The sequence below is a fragment of the Sarcophilus harrisii genome, chromosome 1, assembly GCF_902635505.1.
Source record: "Sarcophilus harrisii chromosome 1, mSarHar1.11, whole genome shotgun sequence".
NCBI classification, from domain to species: Eukaryota; Metazoa; Chordata; class Mammalia; order Dasyuromorphia; family Dasyuridae; genus Sarcophilus; species Sarcophilus harrisii.
In genome coordinates, this window is record NC_045426.1 from 539,475,006 (window position 1) to 539,491,321 (window position 16,316).

At 32.5% G+C, this 16,316-nt stretch overlaps 1 long non-coding RNA gene across 1 annotated transcript in view; it reads right to left on the minus strand.

Annotated features, from left to right (window-relative positions):
- The window catches only part of LOC116420629, a 143,296-nt gene extending 127,772 nt beyond the window's left edge, over positions 1–15,524 (minus strand). The window contains exons 1-2 of the long non-coding RNA XR_004231005.1: positions 15,390–15,524; positions 4,974–5,229 (exon numbers count right to left, since the gene is read on the minus strand). This is a non-coding gene — a long non-coding RNA (uncharacterized LOC116420629). The remainder of the gene's footprint in view (positions 1–4,973; positions 5,230–15,389) is intronic.
- Between the last annotated feature and the right edge of the window lie 792 nt (positions 15,525–16,316).

A 16,316-nucleotide genomic window follows, 5' to 3' on the forward strand; every position in this document is an offset into this window, starting at 1 on the left:
TCTAACTTTGTCCTAGGAAAATTATGTTTTCTAACTTTAATAAAGTGAGTTCCTAACAACAACATTCCATTATTTCTAATGATACCTCATCTATTCTGTTTTGCTGATATAGCTCTCTATTTTTTAGCCAGTATCAGATCATTTTGATGATTTTTGCTTCACAATATAGTTTGAGTTCTGGAACTGAAATTAAGCCATCAGTTCTACTTCGTGATATATTAAATATTTCATTTTTCCAAATGAATTTTGTTATAATTTTATCAAATAATATAAAGTATACCCTTGGTAATCTGAATAATTTATTATTAAAATATAACCAATTTTGGTAATATTATCATTTTTATTATATTGGTATATCCTAACCATAAGCACTGAATATTCTTCCAGTGATTTAAATTGTTCTTTCATCTTTATAACTTTGTAACTAAATATGTATAAGTGTTTGAGATTTTTGGTAGGTCTTTCCCCAGATATTTATGCATTTTTTAAATATTTAGAATAAGATTTGCTTTTTCTATTTTTATCCTTATATAAAAAGCTTTTGATTTTTTAGAGATTTTTGTAGCTTGCAACTTTGTCCAACTTATTATTTCAATTAGTATCTGCTAATTGCTTAGAATTTCCCAGGATATCATTGTATCATCAGCAAATGGAGATGTTTTAGCTCCTTTTTACCTATATCTTTATATCTTCAATTTCTTTCTCTTCTTATTGCTGTTATTAGCATTTCCAGAACTATATCAAATAATAGTAAGAAGAGTGAAAATCCTTTCTTCACTCTTGAAAGACTCTAGTGTAACACCCTTGCATACAATGCTTACTTTTGGTTTTAGACAAAAGCTTTTTATATTTAAAAAAAATCCCTCTATGATTATATTTTGTCAGGAATCTTTTGGCATTATGTATTGATTTTTTAATATGATTATGTTGTTGATTTAATATGATTAATTATGTTGATTGCTTTCCTAATGTTGAACTATACTTGAATTTCTGATGTAAATCCAAGTTGGCCACAATGAATGATTCCTTGGATCATTTCCTAAAATCTATGACAGGATTTTCTTTAAAATTTTGAATTAATATTCATTAATGATGTTTGTCTATAGTTTTTCTTCTAGGTTGTAGCTTTCCTTGGTTTGGGTATTAGGATTATATTGGTCTCATAAGAGGATTTAGCAAGGCTTTTTTCTCTCTGTTTTAAGAATAATTTTTAAGGTATGTATTCTTTAAAAATTGAATAGAATTCCCCTGTCAATACATCAAGAATAAGAGGATTTTCTTGAGCACTTTCTTCGCAGCTAGATTTGTTTTCTTTTCTGTGATTTGGTTATTTATTATCTATATCTTTTTTATGGTTTGGGTATTTTATATTGTTAAAGACACTTCTCTATTTCTTTTGTACTTTCAGTATTGTTAGCATTTAATTGTACATAATATGCTATGATTATTCTTTTTATGTCTACTGGTTTTGTTGTGATTTCACTTTTCTCATTTGCTATTTTATTAATTTGATTTTCTGCCCTTTTTAAAAAATATCAAGTTTGCTAAAAGTTTAACAATTTTATTAGTCTTTTCAAAGAGCTAGGTTTTAGTTTTATTTATCATTAATATAGAGGGGGTTATTTCTAATTTATCTAATTCTCCTTTAATTTTTTATTGTTCTTCTTTTGTGCTTATTTTTATCTTTATTAATTTTGGAGGTTTCTAAATTTTCAAATGCATACTCAGCACATCAATCTTTTTTCCCCTATTCCAAGCAGTACTGAGATAGATGTATATTCTTTTGCAATTTGCAATCCCATTTAAAAGAGACAATAAATTTTTTGGCTATAGTTTCTCCATCAATTTTTTTTTCAGTACCGTATGTTCCCTTTTCTTTATCTTTCTTTTAGATTTACACAAAACAGAGAAGAATGTTCTTGTTGCTGTTATTGGTTGTTATATTTGTTTACTTTTCTTGCATTTGTGCTGCCTAGGGTTTTCAAAAAGAAAAAAAAAGATCTCTTCAGGTCTGGCTTTCTTTCTAAGAATATTCCAAACATCTCTTTATTATTGAACATCAATCTTTCTTCATTTATGATTAAGCTCAGGTTTATGGGAGAGGTCATTCTGGACTTCAACTTGAGCTTTATTGCTTTCTAGAATATGTAATTATATTCTCTCCACTTTCTGCTGTGTGCAAAATGCTTTTGTGTTGCTTGAATTTCCTTTCCAATAGTCCCTTCCATAATTACTTGTTTTAGAAGTGAATTGTTCGATTTAACCACTATATGTCTTACAGTTTATATAGTTCTCTATTTAAAAAAAAATTATGATCAAGAAAAATAAATTCCTTCAATGCTGTATACTAATATATGTGTGTTTGTTTCATTCTAAACTCATAATTGACAACATATTTGTTTCATCATCTATTCTCTAGAATAATGAATAGTCATTGTTTTGTTCATAGTTCTTCATGCTTTCAAAGTTGATCATTTCTACAGTGTTGTTTGTTTTCTAACTCATCATCCGGGTTCTGCTGATTTCATTCTTGATTAGTTTTTTTTTTTTAATTCTCAAAATTGTCCATTTTTATAATACTGACATTATATTATAAATTGTTCATCTGGTTGTGCTCATTTCATTCTGTATCAGTTGATATAAAATTTTTTAAATCATCTTTTTTCTCATTTCTTATAGCATAACACTACCACATTCATGTACCACAATTTATCCAGGGATTCCTTAAGCTATGGAGATCTGTTTCCCTTTCAGTGTTTTTGCCACCACAAAAAGAGCAGCTATAAATATTTTTGTACATAGAGGCTCTTTTCCTTTTTCTTTGATCTCCTTTGGACATGGGCTTAACAGTAATATTGATCCTAGAACTAAATCTTACTCTGCTACCTCCAAAAGTGGTATATGACACAAGGACTATTTGGCAAAAAGGAAGAGAGAGATACAAAAGGAAAAAGAAGATTTCCATAAGGTCCTTATCTTGGATCATTCTCACATATTCTTCTGCTTCCCCATAAAAATAAAATCCCAAAATTCACGCCCCAGAAAAAGTTGCACAAAAAAAAGCATAGAAGATTGAAGCTGAAAGAAACCGTGGACATCATTTAGTCCAGTCATTTTGACCAGAGAGATCAATTAGATCAATCAGATCTTGACCACTTGACCACAAAAATAAATCAGACCACTCATTTCTGGATTGGCTAGGTGAGGAAAGTATAGAGGCCCAGAAAATACTGACAAAATTAAATTTGAATAAGAAATGAAAAAAAATTTCATTTGTCTTTCTTTATATTTATTTCATTTTTCCTTACTTCCATCTATTTTCTTTTAATAGTTATGAAGATAATTTCTCTATAGGAAGGAAACAAATAAGCATTTATTAAGTGCCAACTATGTTCTGAGAACTATATTAAACACTTTACAAATATCTCATTCTGAGGGGTAGGTATTAGTATTAACTCCATTTTACAGTTGAGGAAAGTGAGGCAGGAAAAGATTAAATAACATACGTTTCCACAGGTTCTGATTCCATATGGGAAATTGTTTTTAAGACTCTAGGCACAGAGATTCATTCCACTGTGCCAAAGAAGGTCATATAATCGGAAAGGGGACCAGACTCATAAAAAAGAGGTCTCTGTTCTACTTTCTAATCTTCTACTGACTAGCCATATTTCTTTGGACTACTCAGTTTTATTTTACTGTTAATTAAATATTATTCATCCATGGAAGCCACTACAAGATAGGAAATGACAGCTTTGCAAACGCAAATGGGAAGAAGTTACTGTTTTCTTGAATTGTCTCAGATGAGTCATGTGGAAATCCTTTCTTCCTGAAGCCCCCACCAGTTCCTACCAAATGGTAAAAGAAAAAATATGAGAGGCTATTTCCAGAAAGGGGAGCTATTAACTATATAGTAGTAGGATGGAAAGATGAGGGGATATCAGAAAGATAGACATCAAAGCTAGGAAAAGGATAGAAACAAATAAGCATTTTACAAAATCAACACAATATTCCCAATCAGCTTAAGTATTATTCTTTCCAAGAATACTGATGTCTATTACTATTAAAAAGTATTTATAATGTGCACTATACTAAGCACTTTACAAATATTCTCTACCTAAAACTCTGAGAGATGTATGAGAGATTGCATCCTATGGATCAAGGCAAAAATTACACAGCTTCAGTATGGTTATTTAAGTATATTAATTTACTAGATGCAAAATATAAAATATAGACATTCAGTAAAAAACATCTGAAGTCAATGCTTCTCTGATGGTTCTCCTTAATAGTTAAAAAGCAAACACCAGCATATTCCCCTTTTTTCTTTCCTTCTAACTTAGTAAATGTCCCATATGTCAAGAAACAAATAAAGCAGGCCTCCATAACTAAAACCTCAGTGATCTTGAAGGACACTTCTAGTTCCAAAATTCTATCTTTATGGCCCTCCCATTCCTTTCAGAATTTAATTGTCCTATCTCTTAGTGTCTATATATTGGTAAGTAAAGCGGAGATCTGGCAAATATCCAGTTCATTCTCCTCATGTACAATGCCAAAATGGAGCTGTCAGGTTGTTTTCTTTGAAAAATCTATCTTATAGATTGGCTGTTTATATTAATCAAATTTCCTGGACAATTTCCAGATTTCCATTCCAGCATCAGTTGTGTGGGCAGCTAGGCGGTGAAGTGGAGAGAGTGCCAGGCGTTGAGGCAGAAAGACTCATCTTCCTGAGTCCAAACCTGGCTTCAGATACTTACGAGGTGTGTGTGACTCTAAACAAGTCACTTAACTCTGTTTGCCTCAGTTTCCTCATCTGTAGACCTGAAGAAGTATATGGCAAACCACTCCAGCATCTTTGCCAAAAAAAAAATGCCAAATAGGATCAAAAAGAGGGAGACATAAAAACAACCAAACAGCAATAAATCACCTATGTAGGTAAAAAAAACTTACTCTAAGATAAGAGTGATAGGTAGGCTTACCTCCTGGCTCCTTTCCTTGCTTGTAATAGCAATTAAGCATTCTTTTCAGGGTTCTGTTTCTTCAATCGCGTTATTTTCATTTCCCTCTTTTTTTCCTCCATTTAAAAATCTCTCTGTCCCCAGTGTCTGCTGAAGAACACAGGAAATATGCATACAAACGCTTCCACAGCCAGATGGATAAGCACCATCTCAGGGTGCCCATACTTCTTGGAAGAAACAACTCCATAAACAGTACAGGAATGCCAGTCCCAGAAATCTGAAAGAAGCACAGCAGGTGGCATTTTTGAAAGTCAAATTACACTTCAATAGATGGATAAATTAGGGTCTACCAGTAATACTTGACACTAGAACAAAGTAACTATCCTAATATCTCCTTTACATTATGGAAAGCCAGAAAGATGATAGCAAAGTTAGGAAGTTTTTTTTTAAGCTTAAGTATTTTGCAAAATCAACACTACATTTCCAATGATTTAATATGATTTTAATGTAACTGAACATACTTTCCAAGAATGCTGATAAGTAGGTTACTATGAATGTACAATATGAACTATTTAACACTTAATCTCATATGTTAGACTCATTATTGGACAGAGAGCTGTGTACTTGTATGTGAGTGTGTATCTATGTATATATGCATTTCTTGGGGAGGAAGGTTATGCTGAAGGTTTTGTGGGCCAATAATTCATTAGGCAATGCAATAAAAGCTTACCTTAATATTCTTTTCCCTAAAATAGAATCTGTTTCAAGGCAATTTCATCTGGGAACTCATCTGAGATGCTACAATTACTGAAGTACCAAAAGGATTTAATTATGAGGGTGTTATCTTTCCATATACCTCTAAGGCAGTCCTCGAGTGTAGACCCTAAGGATAGCATTATATGGAAGCACCAATTCATTACAAGGGAACAACAACAATTCCTTTCTCTCTGTACTATTTCTGATTGCTTTTAATTATCTAAAAATATTATACCTCTTATAGCATAATATTATATATAAATGCCCTAAAATGTCAAGGATATTCTCCTAAGATCACAGCAGAGATAGGAAGGTCAATTTGAGAGGGCACCAGCTTCATATGGGAATACATTTTAGTTGCTTGAGGAAAAAAGGGAGTAAAAAATATATTTTATGAATTGAAACTATCTTAACCTTATTTTATATACTTAACCTACTCTGTCAGAAGTTCAATACCAACTAAGATCATCTTAAATGAAATCTATATATATTATATATGTGTTATACTAAAAGGGAAACTATTATTTTCTAAAACTAAAAATTGTTCTTATTCTATTAAATTTTTCCAGCATAAAAATAATTTTTCCAACAATCAAGCCATTTTTCTAACAATCACATTATGCTAATAATATAAGCCATGAAGATATCTCAAATTCAACATATCCAAAGCAGTGTTCATTATCTTCCTTACCCTAACCCATCCTAAAAAAAATTACTCCTATTTTGTAACTCTATTTCTGCTAAAAGCATCCTTATTCTTCCAATCTCCCATGTTTAAAACCTTTGAATTATTCCCTATATTTTTACTTTTCTCCATCCCATATTATTCAATCAATTGCCAAATCTTGCCATTTCTCTCTCCATAATTAGCTAGGTAACATAGCAGATAGAATGGTGGATGTAAAGTCAGGAAGACAAGTTTAAATCCTGCATTGGGGACTTACTGAGCTGGGCACAAATGCCTTAACTTCTGTCTGCCTCAGTTTCCTTAAATGTAAAATGGTGTTAATAATAACAGGATTGTTGTGGGAATCAAATAAGATAATCTATATAAAGCACATTGCAAACTTTTAAATGCTGTATAAATTTTAGCCCTGTTCTTGGCTTTATAGGTATTAAAATCTTACCTTTAGCTGCCTCACTATAGGACTTACTCTCTTATTCTCATTGGTGAGTTCTTCCTGAAGACTTCACTTTCTGGACAGACCCAGAAAGACTTCCTCTCACTCCGTTCCCACCTTCTTCTTGACTTTCTATATATCAAACCATATCCCGTTGCCTAGTCTCTTCATTTTTCCCCACCCCACCTTGTACCCCAACTTTTCAGTTCCTTCAGCACAGTACCTAGCACATAATACTTAATAAGTTCTTCCTCAGACTTCTGGGCATGGAACCAAGATGGCAGAGTGGAAAAAGCACTCAGCTGAGCTTTCCCAACATAGTCCTCCAAACAGTTTTAAAATAATGCTTCAAATCTCTGGGGTGGCAAAAGTTTGGAATAAGACATTCTTACAGCCCAAGACAGCTTTGGAGGTCTGTAAAAGAGATTAGTGATAAGCGGGCCCACAGCCCATGTTGATGAAATACCAGTGATGAAACCAGAAGGTGACAATACAAGCAACAGGAACTTAGGGAGCTCTCAAGCCAGAGACAATAAGGGGTCCTGGCAACTAGTTAGAAAGAGTTTAGAGGGTACCTCTGTATAAGCAATGAACACAGGATAAGATACTAGTAACTCCACTGCCCATACCCACTTCTGCGACATAGTTCAAGGGTAGAAAGAAACACTTTTAGTCAAGAGAGAGTAGAAGCCCTTAGGAAAATTGTTTATTCTGGTCTCAAGGGGACAGGAATCCTGAAGAACAGTATTTTATCTAGTCTCAAAGCAGCAGGGGTCCTAAGAAACAGAATTGATTACAATCACAAGGGATCAATGGTTCTTTCTGCGTAAAGACTATAGCACAGACCATGACAGCAATAATCACTCTCTCCCCAGATCATACCACCTTGAAAGTTACAAAAACTTACAAAACTCCAGAAGTAGATCTGAAAATAGCAATGTAAAACAGCACAATGATTGAGACAGAGCCCTTCACCACCCTGTGCTGAAAAGAGAACCAATTTTAACATAAAGTTCAGCATCAAGAAATAGGGTGAGAAAAGAACAAACAATAAAGAACCTGATCATCTGGTCACAAAAAAATAAGTACAACATGCATACTCAACACGCAGAAGACAACAAAATCAAAATAACTACAAGCAAAGCTTCAAAGAAAACTGTGAATTAGAAATAAATACAAGAATTCCTATAAGTTTTGAAAAATTATTTTCAAAATGAAATGACTGCTAGAAAAAAGTTAGGTGAAGAAATAAAATGTGCAAAGAAATGTGCAAAGAAAATAATGCCTTAAAAAACAGAATTGGTCAAACAGAAAAAAAGATACAAAAAAATCACTAAAAAAAAAAAAAAGTCATTCCATAAAAATTAAATAAAACAAATGAAAGAAAATGTGAAATGTCTCATCAGAAAAATAACTGACTTGGAAAGTAGATCAAAGAGAAATAGTTTAGGAATTATTGAACTACCTGAAAGCTATGATCAAAGAAAAAGCTTAGATATCATATTTCAAAATTTTTTCAAGGAAAATTGTTCTTAGAACCAGAGAATAAAACAGAAATTGAAGTAATCAATCACCACCTGAAAACTATGCCAAAATAAAAATTCCCAGGCATATTACAACCAAATTTTAGAGTTTGCAGATCAAAGAGAAGATACTTCAAGCAGCCAGAAAGAAACTATTCAAATACCATGAAGCTATAGTCAGAATGAGACAAAATAGAGCAGCTACCACCTTAAAGGAGTGGAAGATTTAGAATATGATATTCCAGAAGGCAAGAGGTTATAACCAAGAATACTCCATCCAACAAAGCTGAGAAAAAATCTTGAAGGGTATTTAATAAAATAAAAGATTTTCAAATGTTACAGACGAAAATACCAGAACTAAATAGAAAATATGACTTTTAAATAAAAGACTCAAAAGAAAAATAAAAAGTTAAGTGTGAAAGAGAAATCATTAGGGACTCAATAAGGTTAAACTGTTTACCTTTCTGTATGAGACGATGACACATATAATTTCTAAAAGCTTTATCATTATTATAAATGAATGAATGAAATATAGAATGAATACAACATGTTCAGATGATGTAAAAATGGGATAGATATGAAAAAAGAATGCTCTTGGAGAGGGCAGAGGAAGAATGGAGGAAAATTATCACACGTTAAAGAAGCGCACAAGGAAGAGCTCTTACATTGGAGGAGGCAGGCAATGTATGAACCTCGCTTCCACCTAAATTTGTTCAAAGAGGAAAAATACATATAATACTCAATTGGTAATAGAAATTTATCTTCACCAACATGGAAGTGGGAAAGGAAGGGGATAAAAGAAAAAGGGTGAAAGATAAAAAAGAGGAGAAATAAAGAGAAGGAAAAAAAATTTTAGAGGAGAAACAGGTTAAATGGAGAGAGAGGATAACCAGAAAACAGGTCAGATAGAAATGAACAATTAATAATCATAACTATGATTGTAAATGGCATAAACTCACCCATAAAACAAAAATAGCAAAATGGAATCCAATAATATGTTGTTTACAAGAAACATATTTACATACACAGAGTTAAAATCAGGGATTTGATCAGAATTCAATATGGTTTATAGCAGAAATGAAAAAAAAGGAGTAAAAATGTTGACCTCAAATAAAGCAATAGCAGACCTAATTAAAAGGATAAGCAATGAAGTAATATATCAGTACTAAACATATACCAACTGACATAGCATCCAAATTCTTTTTTATCTTTTCTTTTCTTTTTTTTTATTAAAGCTTTTTTTTTTATTTTTCAAAACGTATATGTGAACAATTCTTCAATATTAGCCCTTGCAAAATCTTATGTTCCAATTTTCCCCACCTTTCCCCATGCCCTCCCCTAGATGAAAAGTAGTCCAATATATATTAAATATGGTATAAATATTTGTTAAATCCAATATATACATACATTTTTTTGAGGCAATTGGGGTTAAGTGACTTGCCCAGGGTCACACAGCTAGGAAGTGTTAAGTGTCTGAGGTCAGATTTGAACTCAGGTCCTCCTGACTTCAAGGCTAGCACAACCCTTGCAGTGCTGCCCCTATGCATACATATTTATATAATTATCTTGCTGCACAAGAACATTCAAATCAAACCAGAAAAAAAGAGAAGCAAAATAAAATACAAGCAAGTAACAACAAAAGGAGTGAAAATGCTATGTTGTGGTCCACACTCTGTTCCCATAGTCCTCTCTCTGGGTGTAGATGTCTCTCTTCATTACTAAACAAGTGGAACTGGTTTGAATCATCTCATTGTTGGAGAGACCCACATCCATCAGAACTGATCATTGTATAGTCTTGTTGTTGTCGTGTATAATGATCTCCTGGTTCTGCTCATTTTACTTAGTATCAGTACATGTAGGTCTCTCCAGGCCTCTCTGAAATCATCCTGTTGCTTGTTTCTTACAGAACAATAATATTCCATAATATTCATATACTGCAATTTATTCAGCCATTCTCCAATTGATGGGCATCCATTCAGGTTTCCAGTTTCTTGCCACTACAAAGAGGGCTGGCACAAACGTTTTTGCACATGTGGGTCCCTTTCCCTCCTTTAAGATCTTTTGGAATATAAGTCCAGTAGAAATACTGCTGGATCAAAGGTATATACAATTTGATAACTTTTTGAGCACAGTTTCACCAACAATATATTCGTGGACCAGTTTTTCCACATCCCCTCTAACATTCATCATTATCTTTTCCTGTCATCTTAGCCAGTCTGAGAGATGTAGTGATATCTCGGAGTTGTCTTAATTTGCATTTCTCTGATCAGTAGTGATTTGGAGCACCTTTTCATATGTCTAGAAATAGTTTCAATTTCTTCATCTGAAAATTGTTCAGATCCTTTGACCATTTATCAGTTGGAGAATGGCTTGAATTCTTATAAGTTTGAGTCAATCCTTTACATATTTTAGAAATGAGGCCTTTCTCAGAATCTTTGAGTGTAAAAATGTTTCTCCAGTTTATTGCTTCCCTTCTAATCTTGTCTCCATTAGTTTTGTTTGTCCAAAATTTTTTTAACTTAATATAATCAAAATTATCTACTTTGTGATAAATAATGATCTCCAGTTCTAAACTTTCCTATGTTCTTCTGATTTGTTTATAATATCATTCTTTATATATAGATCATGAATCCATTTCAACCTTATCTTGGTATATGTTAAGTGTGGGTCAATGCTAGTTTCTGCCATACTAGTTTCCAATTTTCCCAGCAGTTTTTCCTCAAATAAGCAATTCTTAACCCAAAAGCCAGGGTCTTTGGGTTTGTCAAGCACTAGATTACTATAGTCATTGACTACTTTGTCCTATGAACCTAACCTATTCTATTGACCAACTACTCTATTTCTTAGCCAGTACCAAATGGTTTTGATAACTGCTGCTTTATAATATAGTTTTAGATCTGATACAGCTAGGCCGCCTTCATTTGCATTTTTCATTAATTCCCTTGACATTCTTGACTTTTTATTCTTCTGGATGAATTTTGTTAATTTTGGTAGTATTTTGGTAGTATTTGGTAGTATTTTGGTAGTATTGCCATCCTTATTATATTTGCTTGACCTATCCCATAGCATCCAAATTCTAAAAGAAAATGTTAAATGAATTACAGAAATAGGTAGTAAAGGTATATGAGCAGGGAAATCTCAACTTTACCCTGAGAACTAGATAAATCTAATGATAAAAATATAAGAAATAAGTCAAGGATATGAATAGAACATTAGAATGTTAGATATGATAAACTGCTGGAGAAAATTGAATTGAAATAGAAAGAAATATGCTTTCTTTTTCTGAGCTATACATGGAAGCTTCAGAAAAACTGAACATGTATTAGGGCATAAAAATCACAGAACCAAATGCAGAAAAATAGAAAGATTAACTGTACCCTTTTCAAACCATAATGCAATAAAATTATACTTAATAAAGGGCTGTGGAAGAATAGATGAGAAATGATTTGGAAATTAAATAGTCTAATTCTAAAGAACGAGGGGGTCAAAGAACAAATCATAGAAGCAATTGATAATTTTCATGTCATAGGAGAATGACAACTAAACAACATTTCAAAGTTCATGAGATACATTCAAGACAATACTTCGGGGAAATTTTAATTCTCTAAACACACACATAGACACACATACACACTCTTATAAAAAGAATAAAAGATGAGATTAGTGAATTAGGCATGCAACAACAACAAAAAAGGAAAAAAATTTAAATCCCTAATTAAACACCAACATAAAAATCTTAAAAATCAAAGGACAGCTTAAAAATTTTAAGTAAAAAAAAAACTAATAAATAAAATTAGGAACTAGTTTTAAGACAGAATCAACTAAACAGATAAATCACGGATTAATCTAATTAACAAAGAAAAGAAAATCAAATTACAACTTTCAAAATTGAAAAGGATAAATGCACCACCAATGAAGATAAAATTAAAACAATTATTTGGAGTAGTTTTGTCCAATTATATTCCATTAAAACCAACAATTTAAATAAAATGGATGAATATTTGAAAAAATATAAATTACCCAAGTCAACAGAAGAGAAAATCAAATACTTAAATAATTCTATCTTAAAAATAGAAATTGAACAGCTACCAATGAGTTCCCTAAGAAGAAAAAACTCCAGGAAAAGATAGATTTACAAGTGAATTCTTCCAAACATTGAAGAACAATTAATCTCAATACCATACAACTATCACTGAGATGATAATATGCTTGGAGAGTCCTAGAGTATAAACTTAAAAAACACTAGCTGAAAAAATTAACAATTTTAAAATAGTTTCAGTATATAAAATAAACCCACATAAATCATCAGAATTTCTATATACTACCAACAAAACTGAAGATATAGAAAGATAAATTCCATTTACATGGAAGACAATATAAAATACTTGGGAATAAAACTGCAAAGACAAACTCAGAGATTATAGGAACATAATTATTTAATACTTTTCACACAAATAAAAATAAAAATAAACTATTGAAGAAATATTCATTGTTCATGGGTAGGCTTAGCCATATAATAAAAATGACAAATCTAACTTTATTTGCTTATTCAGTGCCATACCAATCAAACTACAAATGAATTATTTTATAGAGCTAGAAAAAATAATCAAAAAATTCATCTAGAAGAATAAAACATCAAGAATATCAAGGGAATCAATATTTCTTCTCTCTTCCTTTTTCTTTCCTTTTTTCTTCCTTCTTCATTCCTTTCTTCCTTCCCTCCTTCTATCTTCTCCTTTCTTTTCTCTTTCCTTAGTTCCTTTCTTTCCTTTCCCTTTTTCCTTCCTTTTTCCTTTCCCCTTCCCTCATTCCTTTTCTTCCTTCTTTTATAGATGAGTCAATTGAAGCACAGAGAAACTATCTAACTTTCCTAGTATCAGGTAACTAGAATATAAACTCAACTCTTCTGTTTTCCAAATCCAATACTTACCCACTATACCATTCAGCTCCTAAGTAATTGAAGTGCTGATAGTATAAGTTCAATTAAACATGTAAAACAAAGACATTTATTGTTAGGTATTCTGCTAAACAGGGGCATTTAGCTGGCCAAGTGGATTGAGTTCTGGAGTTGGAGTCATGAAGACCTGGGTTCAAATACAGTCTCATAACCTTCCTAGTTATCCTGGGTAAGTCACCTAACCTCTGTTTCCCTTTGGAGAAAAAATGACAAGCTACTCTAGTATCTTTGTAAAGAATAATTCATGGACAGAAGTCCACGGGGGTCAAGAAAAGTTGGATGGGACTGAAAGAACTAAATAGCAATAACTTTTCTAAGCATTAGAAATAAAAGGAAAAGGAAAAATTATCTCTCCCTGAAGGAGACAATGCAAATGATTAGATGCATGCAAGGGATGTTCAGAATCTATGGAAAGAAATCCCAGAGGGGAAGATAGTTGCCAAGGGGGCTGAGAAAGGCTTTCTGAAAAAAAGGATGATAGATGCTAAATGGTAAAGAAAAGGAGGGAATGTAAACCAGGCATGAGAGAAAGTTAGTATAAAAGAATGGAGTGCCTAGTGAAAGGAGTAGCAAGTGGGTCAAGGTAGTTATTTAGAAGAGCAGATAGAGAAAAGTAAAATGTAAAAAGACTTGAAGGATCCAGGTAATGAAAAATCTTAAATGCCAAAGGAGTGTGTATTTGAACCTAAATGTAAGAGACGCACCATTGGTATTTACTGTGGAGGTGAGTGAATGTGAGATCCATGCTTTAGGAAGAATCAATTTGGCAGCTGAATGGAAGATGGATTAGAAATAGGAAGGCCAATTGGAAAGCTAGAAATTCCAGGTGAAAGGTAATGAGGGCTTGAACTAGGGTAGTATCTATGTGCATGAAAAGAACATACCTTGGTGGTGTTTTAAAGGTAGAACCAAGTAGATTAATCAATGAGATGGATATAGGGGGGAAGTGAAAGTCAGGATGACACTGAGGTTCTAAACCTGAGAAAGGAGGATAGTTAAAAGAGGGAGGGAAAGATAATTAATTCTTCTTAAATTTGAGATGCCTGCAAGAACTCTAGTTTAAGACACCCAAGAGGCAACTGGTAATGAATTATCTGTACCTCTGAGATTTTTAAAAAACTCATTATGGCTGAAAATCTGAATGTGGGAATCTGAGTATAATAATAGCTGACACACATATATCCCTTTAAAGGTAGCATAACATTTTATTTTCATAATTTCCTTTGATCCTCACAATGATCCTGAGAGGTAAGTGCTAGGAATGTCATTGTACCCATTTTCCAGGAAAGAAATAAATGTTCTGAGCTTTAAGTGCCTAAACCAGGATTGGAAGCAAGGGATTCTTGATACCAGTTATATAATTCTTTCCATTATACCACATTGCTTTGACAATCATCATTACTCATTTGAGCAATATTAGATTTTCTGTTGTCACCTAACATAATTTAAATCATCATGGTCCCTCAAATCTCAGACCCTCATTCACATATCTTATAAAATTGTTTGGGAAGAAATTACATGGAAAGAAGAAAGAACTTTCTAGTTTCTACTAACTCTTTCCCCCAATGGGAAAGAGTACTGGGGAAAGCATTTCTAAACTGAAATAAAATATTTCTAAATAGACATGAAATGAGCTAATAATGGTCAACACATAGTTCTTTAGTAGCTTCTGGCAGAATATCATTATAGCATTTGTCATGACAACTAATACTTGTCATTTCTACAGTCTGAGAAAATGAACTAATTCAGGGAATAATACATAATTAGTTCTTTTAGCATCTTTGATGTCCACAACAACAGAAGAATATTAAGAAACAAATAAGCATGGGAAGAAGAGCTGTAGAAAGTCAACTGAGTACATGTTTTGATTGCATTGGAAACTATCCTGTTTATGGAAATTGTTGGGTAACTAAAACAGGAAAATTCTGAAGGTTGCTGCCACTTGCAATTAAAGGGTGTGTTAAGAGTATAAAAAGTTGTATTTTTACTAGAAACCTTCTGAGTTTTATCTTCCTGTTTTGACTACAGACCTCCTGACGAAGGGCCTGAGGTGTTATAAATTATCCCATTACTCACTCACCTCAGGTATCCCTGCTGGATGGAGCAGGAAGGAAGCAAATCTTGGAGTACTGCACTTATATCCTTTAATCACATACATGGTCGCCCTTCAAAGTAGTAAATCATTGTCTTTTCCTGGTCTGCCATGATTCATGTCTGAAAGAGAAAAGAGAGGAGACAAGCTCTCAGAAATGCTATATTAAAGGAAAAATAAGTTAATATATATTTTTTCAATAATCATTAAGCATACCAATGCTACATGTTTTTCAAATTGGTATTGTGTATATCATTCCAACAGTCAATAGCTCATGCTACAGACATACTCTATCGATTGTTGTCTTGCAAACTCATTTCCAGACTCGACACTAATTCTTAAACTTCATTAAACCTTAATTTTTATATCAATTAGATAACTTAGGGATATCTTCAATTAAGAGAACTGACCAATTGCTGGTACCTATCTTCTTATACATCTCACTAAACAGAAATATGATCAGTCATGTTTTTTAAGATGGGATCCAAGTCTTTAAAATGACATGTCAAAATTATACATAGAAAAGGGTTAAGAACCAAAGTAAGTCTCTAATCTTTTGTGATTTGTGATACATAAATATAATATATGTGGTTAATGAAGATCAATCAATTTTATAAGCATTTATTAAGTTCTTTCCACGATCCAGGCACTGTGGTAAGCTCTTGAGCACACACACAAGCGTACAACTCTTGTGTATGTATATGTATGTGTGTGTATATGTGTATACAAAATAGATAAAACATGATTCTTTGGTGTTTGAAGAAGAAAGAATCAGCAAAGGCTTTTTTATAAGACACTATGATTAGGAATAGTCAATGAAAGGCTAAAAGACAATCAGTCAACTAGTATTTATCAAGTGCCCACTGTGTGCTAAACACTGAGGATACAAAAAAAAAGGCAAAATACACTCCTTGC